The sequence below is a fragment of the Dasypus novemcinctus genome, chromosome 21 (genome assembly GCF_030445035.2).
Source record: "Dasypus novemcinctus isolate mDasNov1 chromosome 21, mDasNov1.1.hap2, whole genome shotgun sequence".
Lineage (NCBI taxonomy): Eukaryota > Metazoa > Chordata > Mammalia > Cingulata > Dasypodidae > Dasypus > Dasypus novemcinctus.
In genome coordinates, this window is record NC_080693.1 from 8,195,318 (window position 1) to 8,208,969 (window position 13,652).

At 40.3% G+C, this 13,652-nt stretch overlaps 1 long non-coding RNA gene across 9 annotated transcripts in view; it reads left to right on the plus strand.

The window, feature by feature from the left end:
* The window catches only part of LOC101431679 (uncharacterized), a 287,514-nt gene that overhangs the window by 85,267 nt on the left and 188,595 nt on the right, over positions 1 to 13,652 (plus strand). For 8 of the 9 annotated variants that reach the window (XR_011646723.1, XR_009182245.2, XR_011646725.1 and 5 more), the window contains one exon: positions 5,143 to 10,322. The exons of the other annotated variant lie outside the window; for it this stretch is intronic. This is a non-coding gene — a long non-coding RNA (uncharacterized lncRNA). Of the gene's footprint in view, positions 1 to 5,142; positions 10,323 to 13,652 lie in introns of those variants that run through there. 9 annotated transcript variants of the gene reach the window in all.

Below are 13,652 nucleotides of genomic sequence, written 5' to 3' on the forward strand. Positions count from 1 at the left end.
GGGGTTTATGACCAGTGGAGTGCGCTGTGCTTCTTGGATATGTACATCTGTCTCTTTCAGTAGATTTGGGAAGTTTTCACTCATTATTTCCTGCAACACTCCTTCTGACCCCTTTCCCTTCTCTTCTCCTTCTGGAATGCCTATAATACGTATGTTTGAGCATTTTGCATTGTCATTCAGGTCCCTAAGTCCTAGCTGGATTTTTTCTATCTTTTCATCGACCCCTTCTACTATCTGTTTGATTTCTGATGTACTGTCTTCCACATCACTAATTCTCTGCTCTGCTTCTTCTAGTCTGCTGATATTTGCTGCAAGTGTATTTTTGATTTCTTGAACAGTGGTGTTCATTCCCATCATATCTGTTATCTTTTTGCGTATGTCTGCAATTTCCCCTCCAAGTGATGTCTTCATGTTGTTAACCTCGTTCATTACTTCATCAAATTTGTCGGTGATAAATGTTCTGAGATCTTTCATTGCTTGTGTGAAGTCCTGCTCCCCTTCCTGATTTTTAGTTTCTTGATTGGATTCAGCCATGTTTTCCTGATTACTTGTTTGGTTTGTAGATTTTTGTTGCTGTCTTGTCAACATTTTTTCTTGACGGGTTTAATCAGTTCCTTAGCTTCTTTGTCTAGTCTTGGAGATTAATTAGCTGTTGTTTTTGCGTAACTGTTATATCTTCTCTTTGTCACTTTGTTCTTCTTATTCCAATTTCTTATTGCTGGTTAAGCTCACTTTAAAGGAAAGTATTGGTGCTGGGATAAGGCAATTGTGTAAGGAAGGAAAAAGTGTGAAGTAGTATTGGTGATATATGTTAACAAAGCAACAATATGAGTTCTGGGAGGATGGAGGTTAGATCATGTAAATTGTGTACAGTTATAGTAGTAGGAAAGTACCTATAATGAGGTAGACGACTGAACATGGGAGGAATATGGTACATACTAAGAAGCTAATGTTTTCATGAGAGAGGGAAAGAGAAAAGAAAGGTAATAGTTTCAGGGATGAATACCAGATGGAAAACTAAACAAAGGTATTAGAAATTAAGAGTTAGACACTTTGTGGATCAAAGAAAGGGAGGTGGAATATAGGAGAGATAGCAGATGGTGGAGGATATCAAGTTGTAGGGGAAAGGGGATAGTGTATATAGGCTAAATCTATTCACAGAGAAATGAGGCAGTGGAGGATAAGGAAACCCAGCAAATGTGAGGTGTTTCCTGCAGGACCTATTGTATTGTTAAGATAAAATAGAAAAAGAAGAATACTGGGGAGAAGAAAGAGAGGATTTTAAAAAAACAACAAAACAAAACAAAAAAAACCACAAAGAACAGAAACCCCGCAGCCAGGCTCGGCTGGGCTCGGCTGGGCTCAGCTACCCCGCCCGCCGCGGCTTGGCTGGGCTCGGCCGGGCACGGCTTCCCCGCCCGCCGCAGCTCGGGTGGGCTCGGCTCCCCCACCCGCCGCCCGCCCGCCGCCCACCCGCTGGGGCTCGGCGCAGTGCTAGCTGCCTCGTCTCCGCCTACCCAAGGAGGGAATCCTCCACAATAGCTGGGATCTCCGTGTATATTTCACAGACGGATCCTCTCTGTTACCTTCCCTCCAAATCGATGTCCAGACACCTCCAGACCAGGAAAAATCCCAAAACAGCCCGGTCCCAAAGAGTCTCCGACGCCGCCCGGCCAATTCCCCCCAGGAGCTAGTAACCGGGAAGTTCACTCAGCCGCCATCTTGCCCCCTCCCTCCTCCATTTTCATTGTTATATTTTAATTTAGGTGCCTGTAACTGTTGGGGAAAAAGAAATAAAAATAAAATAATCTCTCAACCCAGAAAACTGTCCACAAAAGTAGAAGAGAAAGAAAAACACTTTTATTATTGAATAAAGCATTACATAAATTGAATAAAGCATTTATTGAATAAAGCATTAAACCAGAACAGGATGCATCGCAGGCAATCCACAAGAGTTTGCAGAAACAGAAAGAAACCTCATGGTTTGTGTGTAGCTAAGCAGACACAACCCATTACATACACATTCTCAAGGTATCTCTTTATCTTCAGATGAGAGGTAGGTTCACAATTTGGAGACAGGAACAGTCCCCACCACTACCTCCAGGACTTATACTCTTCCTTTACCATAAAATGGGAGATATTTTGATTGCATTTTATTCAAATGGCTTCCTTCCTTGAGGAGACCCTGTGTTGTGGGGAAATTTGCTTTATATACATTTCTAAAGGACAAAGAAGGAGGCATTGCTTACAAGTGTTGGTTTTCTAAAGTAAATACTAAGATGGGAGTCTGAAGGTAGTTTCTTCCCTTATGTTCAAAGGAGGAGAGTTTCTTATGTTTAAGTTTGTATTTTTATAACATACAGTCACACAGAGATAAAATTTCAGAAATAAACTCCAGATGATAGTTGTAGAGATGGAAGTGATGGAAATGTCATCAATAGAAAAAAATGGGCCAGAGAGCAGTGAAGTGTATCAAAAGAGGAGATAGGAAGTGTTGTTTTAGTGTGCTAATGGGTGCCAATGCAAAAATACCAGAAATGGTTTGGCATTTGTAATGGGAATTTATTAAGGTAAAATCTTACATTTCCAGTGCTGTGAAAATGTCCAGATCAAGTAATCATCAGAGATGCCATCTCTCAAAAAGTTGGCTGCTAGCAGATCCAGGACTCCTGCCACGTGTCAGGGCTAAAGGCCACTGGACTCTGCTTTCTCCTCCAGGCTCAGGTTCTCCCCAGCTCAGCTGGGGCAACCAGGCATATGGGTCATCTCTGCTGGAATACAGCTCTTCACTCTGGGCTGCTCTACTGAGTCGAGTCCAGCCTCAGCCTCTCTCTCAGACTCTTGTGATTTCGCTTTCTCGGCTTAGGAGATCCTGGAGTCCTCTGTCACATGACAGTAAATGGAAGATGTTTTTCTCTGTGTGCCTCTGCATGTTTCTCCCATTTATAAAATACTCCACCAAGAGGGCCTAGATGCACCCTGTTTAAGCCTCACTGAAGGACTCCAGTCGAAGACCCCCCAGTGGAAAGTGGATTTGGCTCAACAGATAGAGCATCCACCTACCACATGGGAGGTCCAGGGTTCAAACCCAGGGCCTCCTGACCCATGTGGCGAGCTGGCCCATGCGCAGTACTGATGCGCACAAGGAGTGGCGTGCCACACAGGAGTGTCCCCTGCATAGTGGGAGCCCCACTCCCACAAGGAATGTGTCCTGCATGGAGAGCTGCCCCATGCGAAAAAAGTGCAACCTGCCCAGGAGTGGCGCCACACACACAGAAAGTCAATGCAGCAAGATTATGGAACAAAAAAAGAGACAGATTCCCAGTGCGCTGATGAGAATACAAGCAAACACAGAAGAACACACGGCAAATGGACACAGAAAGCAGACAACTATGGGAGGAGGGAAGGGGAAATAAATAAATAAATCTTAACACAACAACAACAAAGACACCCCACCCCCCCGGTGAATCCAGTCCAATCACAGGGTCCTGCACCCACAGGAATGGATTAGTTCCAAGAACATAATCTTTTATGGGATTCACAAAAAAGCTTCAAACTGTCACAAGCTTAGAACAGATTACTGAGATGTTTCAAAAATATATTTAAGAAGTACCTTTAGGAGAATTTGGGAAAAAGTGATCAGAATTACTTGAATACTAAGCTGTCAGAGAATTACTGGAAAAAGTTCCTCAAAGGAAGTCAAGGTCCAGTTCTTCTTAGTTCCATATAAAAGCAAACACACTCATTGAATATATTTATGGGAGCTCATTAATGTTAAAAGATTTATTTATGGGTAAAAGTGGTGAATTTTGTACAGGAAAGACAGGAGGAAATGAGGAATGGGAACTGGACTTCAGTTTGTGAAGGAGGAACAGCAGGGCAGGAAGTAGAATGAAGAGAGGATCAGAGGAGGTTTGATGGCTTAGTTTTCCTTCTTCATATTTTGCTGCCTAGTGGATTAACAAACTCAGTGGAACCCAAGTAAGAGAGCTGGCACCTGAGTTCTTGACAATGCAGCCACAGGTCAGTAGGGAAAGGCACTTTCTTCTGAAATGACAACTCTATTGTCTCTGGCAGGGAAGGTTTCTCATACTGTTCTGGATCGTTGTGCCAATGGTCCTTCTCTGCTGTGAAAAAGTAAAACCACAGGATCCACGGGGACCTCTCTGTCCATTTATACAACTGTGCATCCCTTGGTTCCCTGTTGTATTATGATCAAGGTTGTACTTATTTTGTAATTCCTGAGTTTGGAGCCAGTGAAGTGTAAAGCATTCTACCAACCAAGAATCCAGTATAAAACTAGGATTTTGGTGGGGCAAGGATGGAAAAAATGAAACTGGGATTCCCAATCCTAGTCACAGCCAGTCTGCCCCTTTAGGATGGGAAAAGCCAGGAAAATCAAATTTAAACAGCTGAAAACTTTGATTTGCACTCTCTGTTTAGTCAGTAGAATGGCACCATGGTCCCTGCTGATCCAGACCAAGATGAACTTGATCAGTGCTGTCTCCCCACATGAAGCAGGATGGGTTAGTGAAGCCACAGACCCTTCTTCAGAGTCCATAATAATCTAGGGCTATGCACCCTCTAACACCCTGGCCTCTAAACAGCAAGGGGATTCAGGCACGACATCCAGTCCCTGGGTATTCTGTTTAATTTATTGGGATAATTCTTAGACATGGCCACCTGTTTTTCTTTTAATTTCTATGTAATATTCCATACATCTATTACTCATCCCCAGATCAGTGATGTTAGGGTCTTAGTGTCAGAGGGACTATTAGGACAGCTCATTTGTGGCACTGGAGAGTTTTGACTAGTGTGGATTTGGGGGGCAAGTGCTTGAGGGTAAAGCATCTTAGTATATATCTACTGTATTGCAATTTTCACCAAACCCAAGTATAGGAAATACTCTCTAGGGTAGAACCTGAGTAAGAGTTTTCTGGGGCAACCCGTTTTATTCCCTTACAAACCAGCCTGGCTCCCTCTTGCTGCCAATAATGTCCATGTACCTATGAAATTCAGTTTGAATGGTTTAATGAAATTCCAGGTAGTGTTAAAGCAATGCTATAAATTTATAATTGTGAAATTGGCACGATTAATGATTTTACTAACCATCTTGATTTATTGAGCTTCCATTTTATCCAGGGAGTTATAAAGAAGAAATGGAGGTTAACTGAAGTGAGCTGGCATACCCACAATCCTTTGCAGTACTGATAAAATCCCCAGCCCTAGCCTGAGGAGAAGTCAAGCTGACACCAGCAAGGCCTGCTGATCCTCACCAGAGGGCCACAATCTTACTTCAGTGTCCTGCTTGCTGATTATCACACGGCCCCAAGGACACCCTGTTCAAAGAGCCCCACAGCCTTGTAATGTACAGGAAGCATGGAAAGCATGGACAGCACATACAAGACTAAATCGTGTCCCCTTATCTCTCCCCATTCCCCCCATACCTTCCCTTTTTCTCAAGCAGACATATAAGCTGCACTCACAACTCAAACTTTTGAGCAGAAACCTCGTGGTGCTGCTCCTGCATTAATACAATAACTAGCTCTGCATTCCCTTTATGAACTTGTTTTTTTTTCAGCACAACATAATCAAGCAAGTTTACATATCATGTCTTATATCTGGCACCTTGGTCAAATAAATTTCTTATGGGGTAATTCCACAAAATGCCTAAAGCCATGGTCTTTTTCCAGGAAGTTACAAATGAGTGAGGTGGAACATTGCAATAATGGGAAAAGGATATTCTTGGGAGGAACAACCAGGAGAAAAAGATCAATAAAAACTGGTCCATTGTAAGACATTTTTGGCTATTCTGGACCCCTTACCCTTCCAAATAAATTCGGTTATTGGCTTTTTTATTTCCTCAAAAAGGGTGTTGGGATTCTTATTGGGATTGTGTTGAATCCGTAAATCAGTTTGGGTAAAATTGACACCCTAATGATATTTAGTCTTCCAAGCCATGAATACCAAATGTCCTGCCATTTATTTAATTCTTCTTCGGGTTCTTTTAGTAATGTTTTGTAGTTTTCTGAGTACTTGGCTAAGTTTATTCCTAAATATTTGATTGTTTTAGTTGCTATAATAAATGAAATTTTTTTTTCTGGTTTTCTCCTCAGCACATAAGTCGTGTGTAGAAATGCTTTTGATCTTCACATATTAATCTTGTGTACCACCACTTTGATAACTTGTCTATTAATTATAGTAGCTTTTTTTTCTCTCCCCTTCCCCCCCCATTGCCTGCTCTCTCTGTCAATTACCTGTGTGTTCTGTGTCTGCTTGCATTCTTGCCAGTGGCACTGGGAATCTGTGTCTCTTTTTGTCGCATTATCTTGCTGCGTCAGCTCTCCGTGTGTGTGGTGCCATTCCTGGGCAGGCTGCACTTTTTTCACGTGGGGCGGCTCTCCTCACACGGTGCACTCCTTCTGCATAGGGCTACCCTACATGGGGGACAGCCCTGCGTGGTACGGCACTCCTTACATGCATCAGCACTGCACGTGGGCCAGTTCCTCAGGTCAGGAGGCCCTGGGTTTGAACCCTGGACCTCCCATGTGGTCAGCAGATGCACTATCAGCTGAGTCAAATCTACTTCCCAATTGTAGTAGCTTTTTTGTGGATTTTTATCCCTTTCTTTGTGCATACAAGGCACACATATATATGTATATACTTTTATTTATTTATATACAATACAAACACCTATATACACTCATATATACACACACATAATATAGATATATATGTACTTTCTCCACATAGTTGTTTAGTGTCATTTCTACCTAATACTTTGTAGAATGGGTTTTAAAGTGTAATTATCAAGAAAGTCCTGAGCCTTCATACTTTGAGGAGGACCACAGAGGTGGTCACTGGGTCAAACTCACAAGTGGCTCAGCTCTGAGAGAAGCAGTGGCATTTTAATACTCATTCATGTACATTCCCTGTACCCTGTATATTATGGTGTAGGCAGCTGCTCCTGTTGTGGAATACAGAAGTATATTTGGAATAACCTGCCCTTCTTTATTTCTGTCCCATTCTTTAAAAACCCCAGACATTTGTGGGTCTAGAATCCTAGCTGGCATCCTGCTCTCCCTTTCCTCTGGCCTGGGGACCTGCAGACACCATGGTTCTCCACCATCTCTCTGGCTTCTTTTAGGGGGCTTGCAGGCTCCCAGAGTTCAGAAAAAGGACTTTCTGTTTTTACCCTTTCTTTTCTTTTCCACTCTCTCCTCATCATGGTGGCTTTATAATTCATACTATATTCTTCTCCATATTCATATTCCCATTACATTATAGGTACTCCACTTTTAATTCCTATAACTCTACATGCTTACATGAGTTTACTACTAAGTCTCCTAGGTTTTACATGGTTATTCTGCTAAATTTTACTATCAATATTACCATTATACATTTTCCTTTCTTACCTCTTTTACTTTTTCTGGCGCTAATCTGTGTCCTTTGAGAGAACTTAGACAACAACAAGGAAATAGAAAAAGAACAACAAAATGTCAAAGAGAAACTTAACAAAGACACAAAAATAGCAACTAATTAAAACCCAAGACTAGGGTGAAAAGCTAATCAACTGAACAACCCCATCAAGATAAAATGATGACCAGACAGCAGCAAAAAATTACAAAACATAACCAATAATTAGGAAGACATAGCCCAGTCCAATGAGCAAACTAAAAACCAGGAAGAGGAGCAGAACATTGAACAACTAATCAAAGCTGACCAAACAAATATCATGGACCAAATTAATGAAGTGAAGGAAGAGATTAAGGATATTAAGAAATCACTTGGAGAGCATACTGAAGAAACTCTAAACAAACACAAAAGAGAACAGATATGACAGCGATGAATGGCACAATCCAAGGAATCAAAAATACACTCTCAGCAGATAATAGATTTGAAGAGGCAGGGGAAAGAATTAGTGATGTGGAAGACAGTAAATCTGAAATCAAACAGATACCAGAATTGATAGATAAAAAGATAGAAAAAATCCAGCAGGGATTTAGGGATTTGAATGACAACACATAACACTCAAACTTATGCATTATAGGCATCCCAGAAGAAGAAAAGGAAAAGGGTACATAAGGGGTGTTGGAGGAGACAATCGGTGAAAACCTCCCAAAGCTATTGAGGGAGATGGATGTACCTGTCCAGGAAGTGCAGCACACCCCAAACATTATAAATCCCAACAGGCCTACTTCAAGACATATACTTGTCAAATTATCCAATATTCAAGACAAAGAGAAAATACTGACATCCACAAGAGAAAAGAGTACCATCACATACAAGGTTAGCTCAATAAGATTAAGTGCTGATTTCTCATCTGACAGCATGGAGGCAAGAAGGCAGTGGTATGACATAGTCAAGGTACAAACAGAAAAAAATTTCCAGCCAAGAATACTCTATCCAGCAAAGCCAGCATTCAAAAATGATGGAGAGTTCAAAGTGTTCACAGATAAGCAGAAGCTAAGAGAGCATGCCAATAAGAACCCTGCCCTTCAAGAAATATTAAAAGGCTCTCATGGCTCTCACTTATTGGCTAATGCATTGCTGGGTTGGTGTGCAAATTTCCTACTGTAATATGCAAGTGGGGTTACAGAAGTAGAAAGCAAGAATGGTCAATTAGATAGTTTCTTGCAAGGTCATATTCTTGCAAGGGAGTTACAGAAGCAAAAGGCAGGTGTGGTCCATTAGACAGTCTCTTGCAAGGTCATGCTCTCCTGTTTCTCAACACTATGATAGTATTTGCAAGCTGCTGATAGGACTGAAACAGGGAGATAGAAATTGGATACATTAACACAGGGGCTCCAAACCAGAAATGTTGTCTGTTTCCTGGATTGCAAAAATCTCTTTGAAATATTTCTCAAATGCGGCTTCTAGTTTATGTCCCAGGTAGATGAAATTACTGCCCTGGTAAAATATCCTGTGGTTATGAAAGATGAGGCGCATGTCCTGCACAAATTTTTCCACTCTCAAGTAAAGATTCTTATTAAGCCTTTTCCGGATCAGGTTTAATGACACAGGCTTCTTTGTATTATAATTTGGCCTGTTGAGAGCCATGCTAATTCTACATAAAACCCTATATAAACCTGTAAAACTGTAAGACAGGGTTCAGAATTTGGAGACTGACTCTCCTCTGGGCCCGCACGTAATAAATCTGTTCCTCTGCCTCTCCAAAAAAAAAAAAAAAAAAAAAAAATATTAAAAGGATATCTACAGGTTAAAAGAAAAAAAAAATATTAGAGACAGGGTTGGAAGAGAATGTAAGAACAACTAAAAAGACAAAAAGAGAAATAAAAACAACATATGACATAAATCAAAGAAAATATGGCTAATGTAAGTAATTCCTTGAGAGTAATAACATTAAATGTTACTGGATTAAACTCACCAGTCAATAGACACAGATTTGCAAAATGGATAAGGAAATATACCCATCCATATGCTGTCCAAAAGAATCCCTCCTTAGACCCAAGGATTCAAGGAGGTTGAAAGTGAATGGCTGGAAAACAATCTCACAAGCAAACAATAACAAAAAAGGGCAGGAGTAGCTATACTAATATTGGACAAAATAGACTTCAAAGGCAAAATGATCATGAGAGACAAAGATGGACACTGTATATTAGTAAAAGGGATAATCTTTCAAGAAGAAAGAACAATCATAAACATTTAGGCACCTAACCAGGGTGCCTCAAAATACATAAGACAAACACTGGAAAAACTAAGGGGAGGAATATATGCTGTACAATTATAATGGTGGACTTTTATACACCATTATCACCATTAGACAGAACATATTAACAGTGAATCAATCAAGAAAGAAAGACTTTGAATAATATATTAGAGGATCTGGACCTAATAGATATATACAGAACACTATACCCAAGTACATTCTTCTCAAGAACACATGGATCATTCTCCAACTCAGACAACTTGTTGGCCACAGAAAATGTCTCAATGAATTCAGAAAACCTGAAATCATACAAAACAACTTCTCTGACCACAATGGAAGGAACCTGGAAATCTGCAAGGACCAGAGAACCAGATCATGCACAAAGATATGGAAGTTAAGCAACACACTCTTAGATATACAGTGAGCCAAGGAGGAAATCTCTAAAGAAATCAGTAACTACCTTACAAATAATGAAAATAATATAACATATCAAAATTTATGGGAGGCAGTAAAAGATGTACCTAGTGGGAAATTCTAGCCATAAATTCATATATCAAAAAAGGAGAAAGAGTTAAATGAAAGATCTAAATTCACAGTTAGAGGAATTAGTGAAAAAAAAAAAAAAAAAAAACCACAACAAACCAACCCCAAAGGAAGAAGAAAGAAAGAAATAACAAAGATCAGAGCAGAACTAAATGAACTAGATAATAAGAAAGCTGTAGAAAAAATAAAACAAAGAGCTGGTTCTTTGAGAAGATCAATAAATTTGACAAACCTTTAGCTAGACTAACAAAGGAAAAAAGAGAGAAGCTGTAAACACAGAAAATAAGAAATGAGAAAGGGGATATCACCACTGACCTCACAGAAATAAAGAGTATCCTAAGAGAATACTTAGAAAAACTATATGCCAACAAGAAGGACAATTTGGAGGAAGTGGACAAATTCCTAGAAACATATAAGCAGCCAACATTGACCAAAGAAGAAATTGATGATCTCAAATAACCAATCACAAATAAAGAGATAGAATCAGTCATTAAAAACCTCCCAACTAAGAAGACCCCAGGGCCAGATGACTTCACAGGTGAATTCTACCAAACAGTCTGGAAAGAATTAACCCAAACTTGCTTAAACTCTTCCAAAAAATTGAAGTAGAAGGAACATTGCCTAACTGATTCTATGATGCCAACATTACCCTGATACCAAAGCCAAACAAAGACATCACAAGAAAAGAACGTTGCAGTCTAATCTCTCTAATGACCCTAGATGCTAAATCCTCAACAAAATACTTGCTAATTGTATTCAACAACACATCAAATGACATATAGATACACCATGGCCAAGTGGGTTTCATCCCAGGTATGCAAGGATGGTTCAACATAAGAAAATCAATCAATGTAACACACCATATCAACAGATCGAAAGAAAAAAAAATCACATGATCATATCTATAAATGCAGAAAAAGCATTTGAGAAAATACAGCACCCTTTCCTGATAAAAACTCTTCAAAAGATAGGAATACAAGGAAACTTTCTGAACGTGATAAAGGGCATATATGAAAAACCCAGTGCTAGCATCACATACAATGGTGAAATCCTAAAACTTTCCCTCTAAGATCAGGAACAAGACAAGGATGCCCACTCTCACCCCTTCTGTTTAACATTGTGTTTGAAGTACTTGCTCGAGCACTGAGGCAAGAAACAGATATAAAGGCATCCAATTTGGGAAGGAAGAAGTCAAAATTTCATTATTTGCAGATGACATGGTCCTATACATAGAAAGCCCTGAGAAATTTACAACAAAGCTTTTAGAACTTATAAATGTGTTCAGTAAAGTCGCAGGTTATAAGATCAATACACAAAAATTGGGAGCATTTCTGTACACCAATAATGTCCACAAGCTGAGGAGGAAATCAAGGGGAAAAAACATTTACAATAGTAAATAAAAAACCAAACACCTAGGAATAAATTTAACTAAAGATGTAAAAGACTTATACACAGAAAACTATACCAAACTGTTAAAGGAAATTAAAGAAGGCTTAAATAAATGGAAGGATACTCCCTATTCATGGATAGGAAGACTAAATATCATTAAGATGTCTATCCTACACAAACTGACCTACATATTTTAATGCTATCCCAATAAAATCACAGCATTTTTTAAATGAACTGGAAAGAGTAAGTATGAAATTTCTTTGGAAGGGAAAGGTTCCCCAAATAGCCAAAGACATATTGAAAGGGAAAATGAAATCATAGGAATCACACTACCTGATGTTAAAACATACTGCATGCTTGATGAATGTGATTCTCCTGTTTGGAGTTGTAGGCACTCTCGGTTCCCTGGTGAGGTGGTTGAGCATCTTCACCTCCCTGTTAGCTGACCTGGGTAAGTCCAACAAACCAAAGAGTAGGAGTTTCAACACTGCTGAGGCTCAGAGCCCAGCTGGAACATGGCCAGTCCAGAGATTCAAGTTCTCCAGGACATGCATATAGGGTATATAGACATGTTCGGATGTTTGTTGGGTATTGACGTAATGGGTAGTTTCACACAACAACTGAGGGAGTGCTGAGTTTCCATCCTGGGGAGCTCTGTTGTATTCCCCAATGGCACAGGAACAATCCTCCAAGAGGAAGGGCAAAGAACATTGAAGAAGGATGATCCAAAGATGGGCTTTCGATACTAAGTATGCTTATATGTCTGTGCACTTGAAATTTCAACTTGGCCTAGAGCTGCAGGGTGCCTAAGAGTTACCTCCTGAGAGCCTCCATGTTGCTCAAAATTGGCCACTCTCTAAGCCAAACTCAGCATACAAATGCATTACCTACCCCCCAGCATGGGACATGACTCCAGGAGATGAGCCTCCCTAGGGATTACTACCAAGCACCAGCTGATGATGCAACTAGAAAAAAGACCTTGAATTAAAGGGGGAATGGTAAAGACAGATGAATTTATATGGCTAAGAGTCAGGAGGTCATCAGAGGGCTCACCCTTATGCACATCTCACAGGATCTCAGAGAAAGCCAAAGTAGATACAACTCCAAATAGTGGTGCTCCTAAAGGCTTTGGAGACACCCACATCCTACAGTCATGGCTGATGGCTCTGGAGTTCAGTGCCTTGCCAGTGTGCCCTACTTTGGAATTTGTGCTCCTGCGTGTGATGGAATTGGACTCAGACGTGACTTCTCTATATATGCCTCTTCTGTTACTTTTACTGAACCTGTGGTTGGCACTGGAGTTGGTATATGCCCAGGAGACTTGAATCTCTGGAATTTCCCTTTGCCACCTGGGCCCTAAGCCTCAGCAGAGTTGCAAAACAGGTTGTTGGATATACCCAGGTCAGCTAACAAGGAGGTGAGGCCACCAGCCATGTGGGATTAAGTCCCCTCTCAATTTAGAGATGGAGTGGGCATTGCCATCCCTAGGTTCTCAGGATGGAAGAATTAAATTTGGATTAGAGTGGATTTACTGGTATTCAACTATAGAATTATTGTGACTCTAGCAATGCAAGAAATTAAATCACTGATGTGGAGACAGTGACCATGGAAGTTGCTGAAGGCAGGGAGATGGAAATAGAGTGTGGTATGGGGGCAGTTTTGGGACTTGGAGTTGTTCTGAATGATAATGCAGGAACAGATGCAGGACATTACTTATCGCCTGAATGGACTGGGCGAGACGGTACACTATAATGTAAACTATAATCTATGCTGTGTAACACTGCTCTAAAATGTATTCATCAAATGCAATCAATGTACCACACTAATGAAAGAAGTTGCTGGTGTGGGAGGAGTGGGGAATGTGGGGATTGGGATATATGGAAACCTCATATTTTTCTGGCAACATATTGTGTGATTTATGTATCTTTAAAAAAAGATAATTTTTTAAATTGAATCCTCTTAAGAAAAGGAAAAAGCAGAAGCTGAAGATAATATATTTAAACTGGTACAGAAATTTGATTTTAATTAGCCATGTTCTGAATTTTAGATT